The 14969-nt window shown below is 40.9% G+C and overlaps 1 protein-coding gene across 2 annotated transcripts in view; it reads right to left on the reverse strand.

Moving 5' to 3' along the window:
* The window catches only part of si:dkey-175m17.7 (uncharacterized), a 21548-nt gene extending 12102 nt beyond the window's left edge, over positions 1–9446 (reverse strand). For both annotated transcript variants that reach the window (XM_032532699.1, XM_032532700.1), the window contains exon 1: positions 9105–9446. The gene's annotated coding sequence lies outside the window, so the exon portion shown is untranslated. The remainder of the gene's footprint in view (positions 1–9104) is intronic.
* Between the last annotated feature and the right edge of the window lie 5523 nt (positions 9447–14969).

The raw sequence follows: 14969 nt of genomic DNA on the forward strand, positions 1-14969 counted from the left end.
ATATCATTTATCACCTTCATTGCAGCTGTGATGGTACTATGTTTTTTTCTAAAACCTGAAGTGTAGTGGTATATGCATTATTGATGCGTCAAAAAATAAGTATGAGGCTTATAAAGTACATAAAGACATTTTTGCTCACGTTTCTAATTTATAATGTAATGTTTTACATTTATTTAACAACCAGAGTTATTAATTACTTTTCAGATTAAGATATTACATAGAAAATATCTATAATAGACAAACAAGCAGTGTCTGGTTGGGCACCTCGTCTCGTTTCAGATATCTGTGAGCTGTTAGCAGTGCCACAAAAGAGACATTTCCCTTCTAATTTTCTCTGTTCAAATGATCCAGTATTTCACAATTTTTTTTTATTTGTGTGTCAGAACCTTTAATCTCCGTTCTGTCCTGTCCCATTAAGTATGTCATAATTTGTACAGTGATCCTATGGAGGGGGCCCGACCCCTAGGTAGGGAACCACTGGATTTAACCGAACTTTATATAAAGTAGTTAAAAGTACCTCAAAAAGCGAAAAAAAAGGCTACAGTACACATTAGTGTCTTAACTATCAAACAATCTTTTATATGTATACTGTATATCAGTCACTGAGATATATTGATGTAGAATGAGTCATTTTTCTTTTGATTCTTAAGTACATTTGCAGATGGTACTTTTAATGCAGGAGTTTTACATTGTTGCATTGGTATTTTTTTGAGTTCTTCTATCATTGGTTGTGCCAGTTATGGTGATCTGGTTTTGAAAGACAATTGAAAAGTTGACCGAACAAGACAAATAGTGTTGAGAATTCAGATATGCTGTCATCTCTGTGCGTCTGGTCCCTGGACCTGAGGGAGACTGCTGCAGCTAGCAACAGGATCCAACTAGGAGAATAAAACTGTATAATGGTGTACGTACTGTTGATTCGGAGGTTAATTAAAATGGTGTTTAATTACCTGAGTTCATGTGAAATCCCTCCAGTTGGTTGATCTTTCTAACACATTAACGCTATGTGATAAAAGGCTGTAAGCTACCTGCTCTGCCAACATACATAAGCTGAATACTGTTGTCTGCAATGATTGTCTTTCAAAATAATGCCTCAATCTGCTTCCCTTGGAAGTTGCAGCCAAACAGTACAAAGTGTATAGACTGGAATGAAAACTAGATTGTTTTCGTTATTGCCCCCTTGTTAATAGTTCCAATTACCAGATCCCAGAACGGAGATAGCAGCCAATCTGACGGCTCCAAAAAACACAACAGAGAGAGAAAAAAGAATCTCTGCTCAGTTTAATAGTCAAAATGTATGTCTTATGAGTGTGGGGGCTGTCAAACATGTAATATTGTAGACTATTGCCAGGCTACAACCTAGCACAATAAGAAACTCCTAAAACTATGTCTGTTGATACTCTTTGTAAGAATCATAGCTGACTACCAAGTGCATGACTGCAGCAATATTATTCATCAGGTGACTCGTATTAGTATGTGAGATTGCATTATACATCTACTCGGCATATATGACATCAGAAGTTTACAGTAAAGTGTGAGGACGTTATAAGCTCCTTTCAGAAGAACTGAGACTCGACTGCCACTGAGGATCCTGTTTGAAAGTTCTGACAGAGTTATTACTAAATGTATTCATATTTAAAAAAAAAAAGGCTAACGTGTTCAAAGTTTTGCAGTTACGGTAGCTGCTTCAGAATTCAAGCACATGAAAGTGTGAATTCCAACTTGCATGGATAAAAACAACTATAAAAAAAGAGGAGTGCCACTCAGTGTTGTCAGTTGGTGTTAGGCGAGAGCTGCATGAGCCCATGGTGGAGATCACGACACCCTCCATCGGCTCAGTGCTTCCCTACCAGCAAAATAAAGATAACAGCTTCACAGGCATAAGCCAGAGAGAGGAGAGCGGTACACATGCAAACATTTTTCACCCCAGGTAATTTAACTCTTTGCCAAACAACGGAGCAAAACCTGCAATACAAAAAACAGTTATAATTTGCTTGGATGACTTTTAGTAGACTATAAAGAATCTGTGTGCATCTCCAGCTGTAGAGGCGGTGCAGTGAGTGTTTTTAGGGGACAAGCTGTTGAGGGGGCTGATGTTTTTGGGAACAGATGGTTGTCTGGCTGTTCAAGATTGATGGCTATCTCCCTGTTCCCTCTCCCCCGCCCTGGCTTTATGCAGCTTCTTCGTCAAAAGGCACCTGACAGCCAAACACCCAAGCAGCAAAGTGAACAGCACCAGAGCAAAAACCAAGCAATAATGTGAGGATGTGCAGCTCAATTACTTGCTTGTAAAATAGCTTCAGTTTGAGTCTTCCTCTGCTGCATGAACAGTATTCTTTTTCCTCCTCTCAACATAGTGGATGGGTGAAAAATTAGTCATCAGAGTCACTTGTTTCCAGAGGCTGATGAGCAGGCTGTTTCTGTCAGAGGACAATCCACGTCTCCACATTTTTGCTTGTGTTTGGCACAAATTGACAGGAGGCAGTCCACTTCTCTCTTTATGTGGTCGTCCAAACACATAACTAAACTGACATATGGACCAGAGCCAGAGGTATGGGCACTAAGGAGAAAGGCACTAGGATTTTCACAATAATACAGCTAACAGCATTGTGGGTCAAACAGCTGGTGTCACAGAACCTACAGGAGATTCTTCATCCACACACAGACTCAGCTGCTGTGGAGCTGCTGTTGTGACTGAAAATCAATGAATAGGTTCCTGCGGAGAAGACCGCCATGTTAACGTGTAAAAAAAAAAAAAGAAGTATGTTGATGGATATGTGCTGTCAGCAAACTGACAAGGGTCACTGATCTTAGCTAAGCTAAGCTAACAGGAACATAACAAGCGCTGGAAGGCATTAACTGTGTCGCAGGTGTGGCAGCCCTCTATCCACTGCAACCTTGTCTTCCTTAACAGCAGAAACAGTTATGTGATCGTAATAAAACCAGTTGCACGTAAAATGTATGCAAAATTGGTTAATCAATAACACAATAAATTCTGCTGATTATTTCATGACTAGATAGGCCAAATAATGCAATTACACAATGTCAGAACAGTGCAGTTGAAACCACCACTACTTTGGCTTATGAATTAAGGAAACAAGAGATAACGTGTGAATTAAAGGGTCTGTACTCCAAATACTGAACATAATTTAGTTTGATTGACATTCAGAGTCTGGGCCAGAAATGGCTGCACACGTCTCTCACCTCTGACGTGACAAGCAAACATGGGTTGGCTGAGCAGTAATGGCGACAGCTAGCACGGCTAGCCGTGAGCTAGCCGGCTCAACTGATGTACATTGCTGGGACAAAGCCTGACATCTGGTGCAGAATGTCCCTCCCCATCCATTGTCTCCGCTACCTATTTTGCAAGGTCACCATTTCTGCACCCGGTGTTTAGCTCTGCCCAGACAGTTGTGAGAAAGAAATACAAACAAGCCAGAGCATTTTTTCCCCTATCCCAGAATAGACAAGCAGTGTGGCCAGACCATAATCCAGCACTGACACTAACTGTGGAGATGGGTCAATGCCATGCAATGCCAGACTACTACTACTACTACTACCTACCCAGACCGGGCCTCCGTGGGAGATCGGTGCTCATGTGGAGCTCATTCCGCTGATCAGCTGATCACAAAGTGAGAGAGAGGGTAGAGGAAAACTAGCTACAGCTACAATGGGAACAGTGTGAACAGAGCATTAGTTAACTCTATGGTAAGCTCACACTCACTGGGGTACCCTGGCATCAGTGGTAACATTTACTGTCCCGACTGTCACTGCCTGTTCGTGACTCAGGCTGTTGTGTTTCCTTTTTTGGTGTTCTGTGTGTGTATGTGTATGTGTATGTGTGTGTGTGTGTGTGTGTGTGTGTGTGTGTGTGTGAGTATGTAAAGTGTCTGGGCAGGCATGGTTTTCTCCAGGGCACCTGGCTCTCCAGCACAGCTGCAGGTGATCTACTAATCAAGCTCCAGCACTAGTACTCCTGAGATCCAGGCAGCCAGCGGCAGTTCGTTTCAGTCTACCACTACTCTCGGCCAAACACTCAAGTTCTCTAGTGAACCTTTGCTATCAAACTTTTCCTTTGTACTAACACTGTGTTGTCTCTCTGTGCGCAGACTTCGGAAGTGTACGTCACCTTCGCCACCGGCCACGCCACCAGCCCTGTGTTTTCGAGCCTGCCTTGTCTACCTCCATTCCTCCTCTCCATTTGGATCACCACCCTCCTTTCTTGCAATGCAAGTTCTCCGTTCAGTTGAACACAAATTAAAGAAATGTTTTCAAACCCTAACCATCTAGTCTGTTAGCTCTTGGGTCCAGACCTCACCCTAACACCGACCAGAACGCCGGCGTGTTCAGTGGGTAACCTCCGTATGAGCACCGATATCCCGCACATCCTGGCAATCAGCCAGCCTGCGAAACACAACACATACAACCCATTCTCATTCTCAGGTCGTCAAATACAGGCAGCAATGGGAGGGACTCACATGCACTACCATGCACGTAAGGTCGGACTGGCTATCAAAACAAAGAACAGAGAAGATCAGATTCTAACACACACTGAAGGAGTGTGACTTGATTCTCTGCTCAGGACGCCATTACGCCACTATATCTTTACATTTGTTTACTGCTATATCAATATATATGTTCTGAATGATCAACCCCTTTAGAAAACTTCAGAGATGCTGGTAGGCAGATGCTGTTTTACCTTTGCACAGAGCCAGGCTGGCTTCTTCCACTTGCTGACTGAAAATAACCTGTGTGAGCTGTCTTGAGTCAGTTTTCTACTAAATAATTTAACCTGACCACTTGATTGATGAGGAGCTAAAGGAAAAATAAATGGAAGTTGTTCCCTTTGTGGTTTCATGTGGTGGTAGTTTTCAGGAATGTGCACCTGTGCACAGAAACAGTGTTGATGCTGAGACTTACATAAAGCAGAATTAGACAAATAAAAAGTAAAAGAGCCTTCAGGTATAAGCAAATGTGGAAATAGAAATCCTTCCTTTGCCTGTGCAGATGCAGATACCAGATAACAAGCTAATTCACAAATCAGCAGAGAAACAGAAAATGAGCACGCTTATCAGGATTTAAACACTCGAGCATGATTTGGCATCAAAATGTAAAAAGCCAAACATCAGAAAACTCTATGATGTATTGCTTATCACTGGAAATACATTTGGATGACTACTAAAGCTTTGTGGGTAGCATGCAAATTAGTACCAAATTCACAAATAAGGTTAAAGTCTGCTTCTAAGAATAACAAAGACTGCACAGCATTGAGCCTTGACACTGGTGTCACAGCAGCATGTAGTCCTTCATGTTAGTCTTCCTTTTGTGGAAATGTTAATTGTTACTGCGGCAGAATGGGTTGTAGACGGAGAAAAGGTGGCAGAAAGTGGAGCACCTTCTTCCCATCACAAATAGGATATGAATTACAAGGACTACTAAAACACCCTGTACAGATAGCTGCTTGCAAAACTGAGCCAAAATCACATTACAATGAGATACCCCACACCAAGCTTCTACAACTTGAGCCATTTACTTACAACAGAAAGAATGTAATATGCATGTTGTTTGTCTTTGTGCTTCTGACAGAATGATCAGCTATATCCATATACAGATTATATAATTAATCAGTTATAGTGTACTGCAGCTCTCACAGGAATGTGGTCACACAGCTCTGGAAGCTAGATCTGAGATCTAAAGCATTTATTTTATGTTTACATGTCAGGTGTTTCTGTACTAACTTTAAGAACATCTAAAAGCACATTTGAAATGATTTGAAGATATTGTCGCACACAAAGTGAACGTAATACATTGCCCTACTAAGTGGCATTGGGCAGCAGAAAAAAAGGACCAAATAAAGAGAATTAAAGAGAATGTGGACCAAAGTCATTATGACTCACACTCTATCAGGCTTAAGTCACACATCTAATGATGTAAGATTTACTTGGAACAAAGGTAAATGACTTGCAACTTGAAGCCCTGCATGATGTAATGACTTGGTTGTGAATAAGATTCCCAAATGAGAGTGTTTAGTCAACAATGTCATAATAATGTTACAATGATGACACACAAGAAGAAGTCTTGTGTTGATGAGTAAGCATTCTTAAATTTGACTTTGCATAATGTTTAACATGTCTAAAATACTGGGTTTATTGCTAAATGTGTTTTTCAATGGAATCTGCTTTGTTTCACTGTCTCATAAGAGCTCACACCACTACGGGCTAGTGAGGGGAAGTCAAAAATAATTCCATCACTTTATGTCCACAGTCAGCAGACAGAAAGTGATGGAAGCAACTGCACAAGCTGGCCAATCAGAGGCCAGCGTAATGGGGAACATGGAGCTTCCCCTCCACTATTCAGTCAAACTGATTTAACACTGAGATTGATACCTGACTTTAAGGACATACAGTATTATACAGTGCAATAACACAGATCATGATCCCCACACATCTAAGGATCGGCAATTGTTATTTGTATTATTTATTTTATAGGAGATAAAGTGGGATTGGTGGCACTTTGGCTGCTGAGCAATATATTTTCAGGGTGACCCAAATTTCCTTTAGACATACAGTATGTGATGATAATAATAAAATATTTGAATCAAATAGAAAACCAATGGTAATCAGTAACAGACAGCACCTCTAATAGCACAATTGTTTTAAATAGGAGCTATGCCTGTACAATTTCATGGCACATTTTATGATAAAAAAATAAGACATCTGTTCAGTTTAATAAGAAATCTACAAAACGACTGAATCCGGAAATAGAATACTAAGAATAGAAAGTGACAAAAGCAGCTTGGGGAAAGGTTTTATGGGTGGTTGGGATTTGAGCTCTCTGTCACCTAAAGATAAGAAGAACAGTAATGTGCCTTGAATATATTTTAAAGTCTTTGAAGAATGATCTCTTTAAAAAAGCACACTGTCATATTTAAAGATGGCTATGTAGTCGGCTGTCGTTGGAAATCCTAGAGCTTAACACCCCCAAAATGTAATGCTTGTGCCAAGGTGTTTCTGTCCACCAAATGTCCTTCCGAACTGTACATTTTGGACATGCTGGATCTGGCAAACAAACAGTCAAAGACAGATATTGAGATTAATTGGTGGAGACAACAACTGAGCAATCGTGGTCTAATATTACACACTGTGCTCTGTTGCAGAATTTAATCCATGAGTGTATTTGGATCTGGAGTTACAGTACTGCTTTGTAAGAATCCAGGAACTTGTTGGCTGGAGCAGGCACAGGGCCAACAAGCCAAGTCCCCCAAACATATTGTCCCCTGCAGGCCTTTCCCCTCAGACAAATAACACCAACAACAATCTGACAGTATTTGACAGAAGGTTGCTCAACTTGAACAAAACAATCAACAGCAACATCTGTTAGTTGCAGTGTGATATAACAACATTCTGTTTCTATCTTCCCCTCTGGACTTTATGCAAGACCATCTTCATTTAATTGAAGAAAACCTCTGAGAAAGTATGAGTATGTGCGTGAAAACAACAACGCAGGAAGGCCCTGAGGTGGCCGGCCTGCAGCATCATCATTTAGAGAAAGGGATGCTTAACACAATTCATTATTAATGGTGGGAAGGTGATTTTATGGTTAGGCTAAATGCTAATCGGACCATTTTTATTTCACTAATTAATCTTTCACAGACCTTAACTTCTCAGGCACGGCCCACAAATAATTCATCCACTGTCTACCTGCTTATTTTATTGGACACCATGACTATCCCAGCATAGGGATAGTCATCTCGAAGTAATGCCCATAGCTGGACATTTTATTGGTATATTTAACACATAGCTTGTATTTTAGAGTTTATCCTGTCTCTTACCGGAATTTCTACCTTTGCAATCAGCTAGAATGTATGATATGAGGATGCACTGTATCTTTCCAGAGAGATTCAAAGTCAATTTAATTATTGTTCCATTGAAACATTAAACTGTCACCGGAAATGGCTGCCTATGGTTTTATATGGGGGGGAAAGTATTGAGTCATCTCTCCGGTCTATAGTTTCAGGCCAGAGAAATCTAAATGTGAACTAAAAGCAGCTTCAGACAGTGAGCTGCACAGTGGGGTGATTAGTCTACACTACACTACGAGTGACCCTGTCACCTTATCTTTAAAACGTGTTGCTAATTGCAGGCTTGAGTTTCTGAATTGGTCTGTATGTCCCTACACCGCTTGGTCTTCCTGCAAATGCACTGCAGTGATTCTTCTGTGTATGTGTCTTCTTGTGTGTGACGTTAGTGGCTCTACATGAAGCTGCCTACCTCACACTACCCATTTGTTTTCTACTTTTCTAAGAAAAGAAAATTAGTAAGCTTCAACCTAAAATACACTATGTGTTTGATCCAAATCGCCCTTTGTCTCTGCTGGATATGTGCTCAACAGACAATGTTGACATAGACTAGAGGATTGACATACAGTATGTCAATAAATCACTTGCTGATGCTATTTTAAAGAATGTACTCACATGCTGCACATCTCTCCAGTTCTGCCACTCACCGGCTCTTTGTTGCATCTCACCGGCACCACCGCAAGCAGAAATAAACCAGCTATTATTATTTACATTCTTCCTCTGCATTGTTGTGTATAGGGGCTGTTCTGCAAGGCCAGTCATTTCACATCTATTAGAACCTGTCCATACAGTCGCTAGATGGCGCGTTGCCTAATTTCTCTGTATTTCTAATCGCATTTTCGCTGCACATGAACCACATGAAGCCATGATGACAAATACAGCTGATGTGGGCCAGGACCCGGGCCAGCAGGCCTGCCTGGACCTCCACTTAAAGCCTACTCCCTCGGATCAAGTTTGAATGTGTAGCTATAATTAGGGTTCATTTATTGTTCCACCCTTGGCTCTTTCAGATCTCTGCAGCCATTCTCTATAAACAATACAAGCTAATCATGGATTACAATCACAACGGAGCTCTTTCGTGCATTACATGCTTTTAATATGTGGCAGCAGTACATTTAAAATCCACGGGCAGCATTGGTGCTGAAAGCTAAAGCTGACCACGTCTTGCTGTGACAGAGAACACAGCCTGCTGATGGGCTGCAGGCCGACCGGATAAGTAAGGCTACTACAAAGAAACATCACTTACATCAAGCCTGGCAGTCCCGTAGTGTTTTCATCATTTACGCGCAGAGGTATGAGCGATCCTCATATCTGTAGTGGCCCGAGTCCCACGACCGGCTGCGTTGGTATGGTCCAGATGTGTAACACCTTCTCTGCCTGCTCGTTTGTTCATGTATTTAAAAAAATAAATAAAATAATAGCATGTATAAAAAAAAAGAGCTGCCTGGAAAAGAAGATGCACAGCTCTGCCGGACTTGAGATAAACACATATATAACTACATGTCATCAGGAGTGCTTGGCTAACTCAGCTGGCGTCACGTCTGAGCGTGTGTCACTCTGAGCTGCGATGCGTGTGTGTGAGGAGACAGGCAGTGTTGGGGAGGTGGGCTCTATTGTCTCTACTGCGGATGACATCATCCTAGACCAATGGCGAAACACACGAGATGAAGGGCTCTGGGGGCGAGCACGCAGCACGTGCGGGCTGCCTGGTGGTGGAGGAAGAGGAGGAGGAAGAGGAAGAGGAAGAAGAGGAGGAACGATTGACGCGGATGTCATGCTGACCAGGAAATTCTCTTCTGATTGTGTGAAATCATGACATAGAATGGAGAGACTCATTTTAGCAGTCACTGACGCAAGAAAGGCAGCTCAAGCAGACATTTAGCCGAGCCAGGAGTGACATATAATAGGTTTCACTCATAGACTGGTTTTATTATTGGTTTGGCAACTCCCGCCCCCCGTCCCCCGTCCCCCCAGCCTTTCTTTTAGTCAGCATGAGCCCCTGGTAGATGGTCCTCGGTGCACCTTCCCAGCCATTCAGGTGTGCCACCTGGGTTTGTTTTTCACACATCTGGGCGTGCATCTGTCTCTTGTAGCCTTCTGTGGGTTTAAAAGTTCTGTAAGTATTCCCATAGGTCTGTTTTAATTTGACATAGACATGACTAACTGTTGCCAAATACAATATGGCCCAATCAGTATGTTAACCGGCCTGTCTGGCCAACCCGGCCCACCCACCTCTGCCTCACACCTCTGATCACCCGAGCTTGGTCAGATCAAGGTGTACTCTCCCCACACACACACACACACACACCCCACACCACACAACACACACACACACACACACCACACCCACACAACCCACACACACACAACAATGACATCAAATGAAAATATGTTAAAGTGAGGGAAACAGCAGCTCACTGAGCACCAGTGGTGGAATGTATCTAACTACATTTACTCAAGTAGGCCATTCAAGGACAAATTTGAGGTAGCTACTTTGAGTAGGCCCATGTCATACTACACTATTGTTTCTATAGTTTCTTTCTTTATTCTTTATTTCATATTTATGTTTAATATGTGTGTTTGTTTATGTATGCACCAACCTTTACTTTGGCAATAAAACCTTTTCTGATTCTGACACTACTTTTCAACAGGAAAATATTGTACTTTTGTTCCACAGCATTTATTGACACCTCCAACCAGAAAAGCAAAATGCAGATTAATTTGCATATGTAAGCCTTTACAAAAAACAAGATATACAGCCTACAGTATGAACAACAAATATACAGTATAGGTATCAATAAATAATGGAAATAGTGAGATATGTACAGAAAAAGGGGTATGATATGGATACAGTGTATACTATAAATATGTATGGGTGTATGAAGTATATATAAGTGTGTAGTCTGTCATAGTGCAAACATTGCCTAATATATAGGCTATTATTCCCAGGGGCCATTTTCTGCATATTTTGCTAATAATACTTATTAGTGATAAGTAACAACAATGTGACATTTCATTGTAGGACTTGTAATGGAGCACTATTGATTGGTTAAAGGATGAATACTTCCTTCATCACCCTTTGGCAGTTTAATATTATGTGACAAGTCATGTGGCAGAAACTTAAAGTAAAACAAGCATGGACTTTTTATAAGAGAAATATGATCTGAAAGATCTGACAGTGTTTGACAGTTTTTATGTTGGTTCTGAAATGTATCAGCAATTGTGTAAAATGATAAGAGGTGAGCAAATATGGGACAAAATGCACTTTGCACAGTGTCCAGTATTCATTATGAATAACGTAGTGCTGAGATTAACCATTGTTCTTATATTGATCTGCTGATTGTTTTTTTCAGTTAGCTAATTGATTAATTATCTGTGTAAGAAGAATAATCAAAATTCTATACATTTGAATAGTAACACCACAGTTAATATAATAATGTTGTACATATTACCAGTTAAAGTCCGGCTTTCAAAAATGCACTAAAGCAAAGGTACACACATTCTATCACCAAAATGTACTCCAAGTATCAAATCATGTAACTGAGTGGCCCCTTGAAGAGTTACTGTATATTATTATATATTATATTATTGCAATATTATTACTGATGCATTAACCAAAGTAATATACGGTGTTAAAAAGGTACCTAGACTTTTTATGTGCTGTCCTTTTATTTAATGCATTAAAAAAAAAAGAGATGATAACGATGACCTACGATATTTTTACACACACACACACACACACACGCATGCACGCATGCACACATACACACACACACACACACACACTGACAACATTGTCTGTATGAACGTGTTATTTCTGGAAACACTTTTTTAGTTTGAAGAGAAAAATCCATAATTTCTCTCTTCACAAGGAGAGGAGATGATTGACAGATATCATGCTGACCAGGAAATGATCTTCTCAATGTCTGAAATCATAAAATAGAATTGAGAAACTAATTTTAGCAGTTAAAGACATTTTTGCTATCACTGATGCCAAGAAAGACAGCAAGCAGACACATTGAGCCGTGCCAGGAGTGATATCCGGTTATAATAGGTGTCGCTATTGGCTTGACAACTCTCCCCCCCTCTGGCCATTTTGCTCTTAGACAAAGGTGCATGGTCAGCAGGAGCCCCTGGTAGATGGTCCTCTGGGTTTGTTTTTCACATATTTGGGCATGCATCTATGTGGGATTAAAAACTCTATAAAAGCTCCCATAGGGGCTGTTCTCGTTCGACAATTGGCCAAACAGCAACATGGCACACTCAGTATGCTAACCAGCCAGCACTTTGATGAGCAGCCTTGAAATAAAGCCCTGACTGAGGGTCCCTCAACCTGGCCCACCCAATGCAAACCCCTGCATCGACACCTCGCCTAAGCTTGGTCAGGATCAGAGGAATTTTAGCTGAGCATCAGTAAAACAGACCCCGGTCTCCCTTTTTATAACCACACCTTTCTACTGCAACTTCTGACAAGTGTGTCTCACGGCCTCCACACAGCTGTGACTGTAACATGTAAATAAAAGTCATTCCAATTCCCAAATCAACAGCATTTCATATCTCAAGGGATCATTAGGGGTGTTTTTACACCCGTTGCAGTTGGTAATGTAACGATGTGCAAATCTGGTAATTTGAATTATTATGGTTGACACGTGAGTGTGTGTTTTAAAAACATCTGTAAACCTCTTAATGTGTCGCAATTAAACACGGCAGTAAGCCCGTAGAAATGACTTATGATTACACAAAGTATCCGTAATGTCTGTAATCTCTTTCCGTAACCCATTCTCTATTGCTGAAATGATCTGAAATCCCCTCAAGACGCCTATCTTGTCCTGACGTGTCTTCTATAACAGAGACTTCGTTGTGTGTGGTTCATACTTGCATAGTTCTCCTTCCTTTCAAAGCAGCAGGAATGGAAGGACATTGATTATTTTTACATGCTCCTCTAAGCTCTTTGTATCTGTTCAGGAAGTTAGCTTACAATCTGTGGCCAAAGTTCTGTTAATTCATCCGGTCCCAAGAGAAGCAAGTGACACCTCCTGTAAGATTACACAGAGAAACATCATTAGCTTCATTTGGAGTCCTGTGTCTGGCCACCTGGTGAATATGAGTCCAATATCCACTCTCCCTTAAGGGTTTTTAGCATCTACTAACTCCTGAGGGAAATATCCAGGTCCCATGGCTGCTGACTGCTAAACTATTCATCACATCTGTCATTTAGTGCTAGGCAGGTACCGCACAGTGCAGAGCATCAGGGCATATTCACTGAAAACAGTTGCTTACTACTGCTGGAAACCACTCTAATGAGAACAGTGAAGCTGAAACATGCTTTAAAAAAGAGTGCTGAGGGGAAGTGATGAGTCATAAATATATGTCAGTACAGCTTTAACCAAACTTTAACCAAAAAGGTTTCAAATGCATCTTTTTTGGTATGCTCACACAGGCTGCTGCTCTAAAGCTGAACCTGGAAAAATGAAAAAGAAGAGAAAACCGAGGATTTAGGCACAAAAAACCTTCACAAACCTTTTACAAGTTCTAAATCTGCAACTGTCTTTACCTGCTTATTCCTTTCTCAGGGTGCTGAAGCATATCCCAGCATGCTCTTGGCAACAAGAAGGCTATGAAACCCACCCGGGCTCAGCGTGTGTATGCATATTAAGTCCATGGCTCATTTCCTGCTCAATACAGCAAAATGGCAAAGCAGGGAAATATGGATAACACATTATAATCCAATAGCTGTAAGATTTGATGAAAAAGGGGATTTTTGTAAACAGAACAATCATTTAAACTAGCCAGTCTTTATTAAATTGTGTTAGATTTTAACAGGCCAGCACAAACACATTTTTCACCGGAGATTAAGTATTTAATTTATTTAGTTTTGGGAATAAAAAAAATGAAAATGTATGTTCTAAATAATCTAGTTCTGGCTAAATGTCAGCAGCAGTGTACTGACATGAACTTTGTGTTGTTTTCTTGTTAGTTATTTTGTCGAACTAGACTGATGCATGAGATAGGAAATCCACAGAACACAAAGTTCTGCAGCTTCATCTGCTCCCAGCATTTTTATTAAAAACCATGTTCAGTCCTCAGACCTTTACCATATACAGAATAATTGAAAATTCCCGAGGTAATCTCACAGTCCAAAAGTTTCACAGAAGTGACAGTGTGCCCATAAGAAATAATGACTTCTGCCACAGCGGGGGGTTCATTTCCCATCTTAATGCTTGCAATGAACAAGAGGCACAATTATCGAGACACTGTGTAATCTACTGCTGGGAAAGTAATGACGTAATTTTCACATTTCAAACTTTTGTCTCTTTTAATCACTTTCTCTAATGTGTTGCTGCTGTTGAGCTTCAGGATAAACGATCATCAACGTGATCAAACCTAAACCTAAAGTCATCCACCACCTCTTTCCATCAAAGACGCATTGCATAAGTAGAGCATCAGTTTCCCTTGTCTGTGGTCTTTGATACTCATCATTATTTCTATTCAGTTTTCTGGTTTTATGCTACTTTATACTTAAATTCCACCACATTCAGAGGAATATGTTTTTTATTTACGTGCCATATATTAGCGATAGACCGATTTCTCCGGCAGCTCATATATATTAAGCCGATAACTGCGTTTTTACGTGTATCGGTGTCGGCCATAACGTGGCCGCTGCATTTTTTTCCCCGGCATCATTTACAGACGGCCGTCCACAGGCAGCTCTGTGTTGCTGGAGACGCTGCAGTTCACGTGCAGACCATGAACAGCCCATCTCGCGCTAGCAGATTGCTGGAAGCCGGCTCTTCAAAACGGTCAAGTTTTAAACTTTCAAGGCATCTTTAAACTGATCGACTTAGCTGAAATTATGCCATTCACGTTGAAAGTGGAAACACGTTACTCCATATGTACTTGCAACTATAGCTAAGCAAGTTTGTGGGTCCAAATGGAAAATGCGAATGCCTCGTATATGAAACTGCTTGCCATTGTATTTAAGGAGCTGCAAATAGTTAAGTTGTAGGCTATCCATATGCAAACAGTAGCAGTGACAAACCCTGGTTGTAGGATTAAGTAATGCTCACATGGTTCCGTGGTATTTGTGGGAGTTTTATTCAGCGACCACCTG

Source organism: Etheostoma spectabile, chromosome 13, assembly GCF_008692095.1.
Source record: "Etheostoma spectabile isolate EspeVRDwgs_2016 chromosome 13, UIUC_Espe_1.0, whole genome shotgun sequence".
NCBI lineage: Eukaryota > Metazoa > Chordata > Actinopteri > Perciformes > Percidae > Etheostoma > Etheostoma spectabile.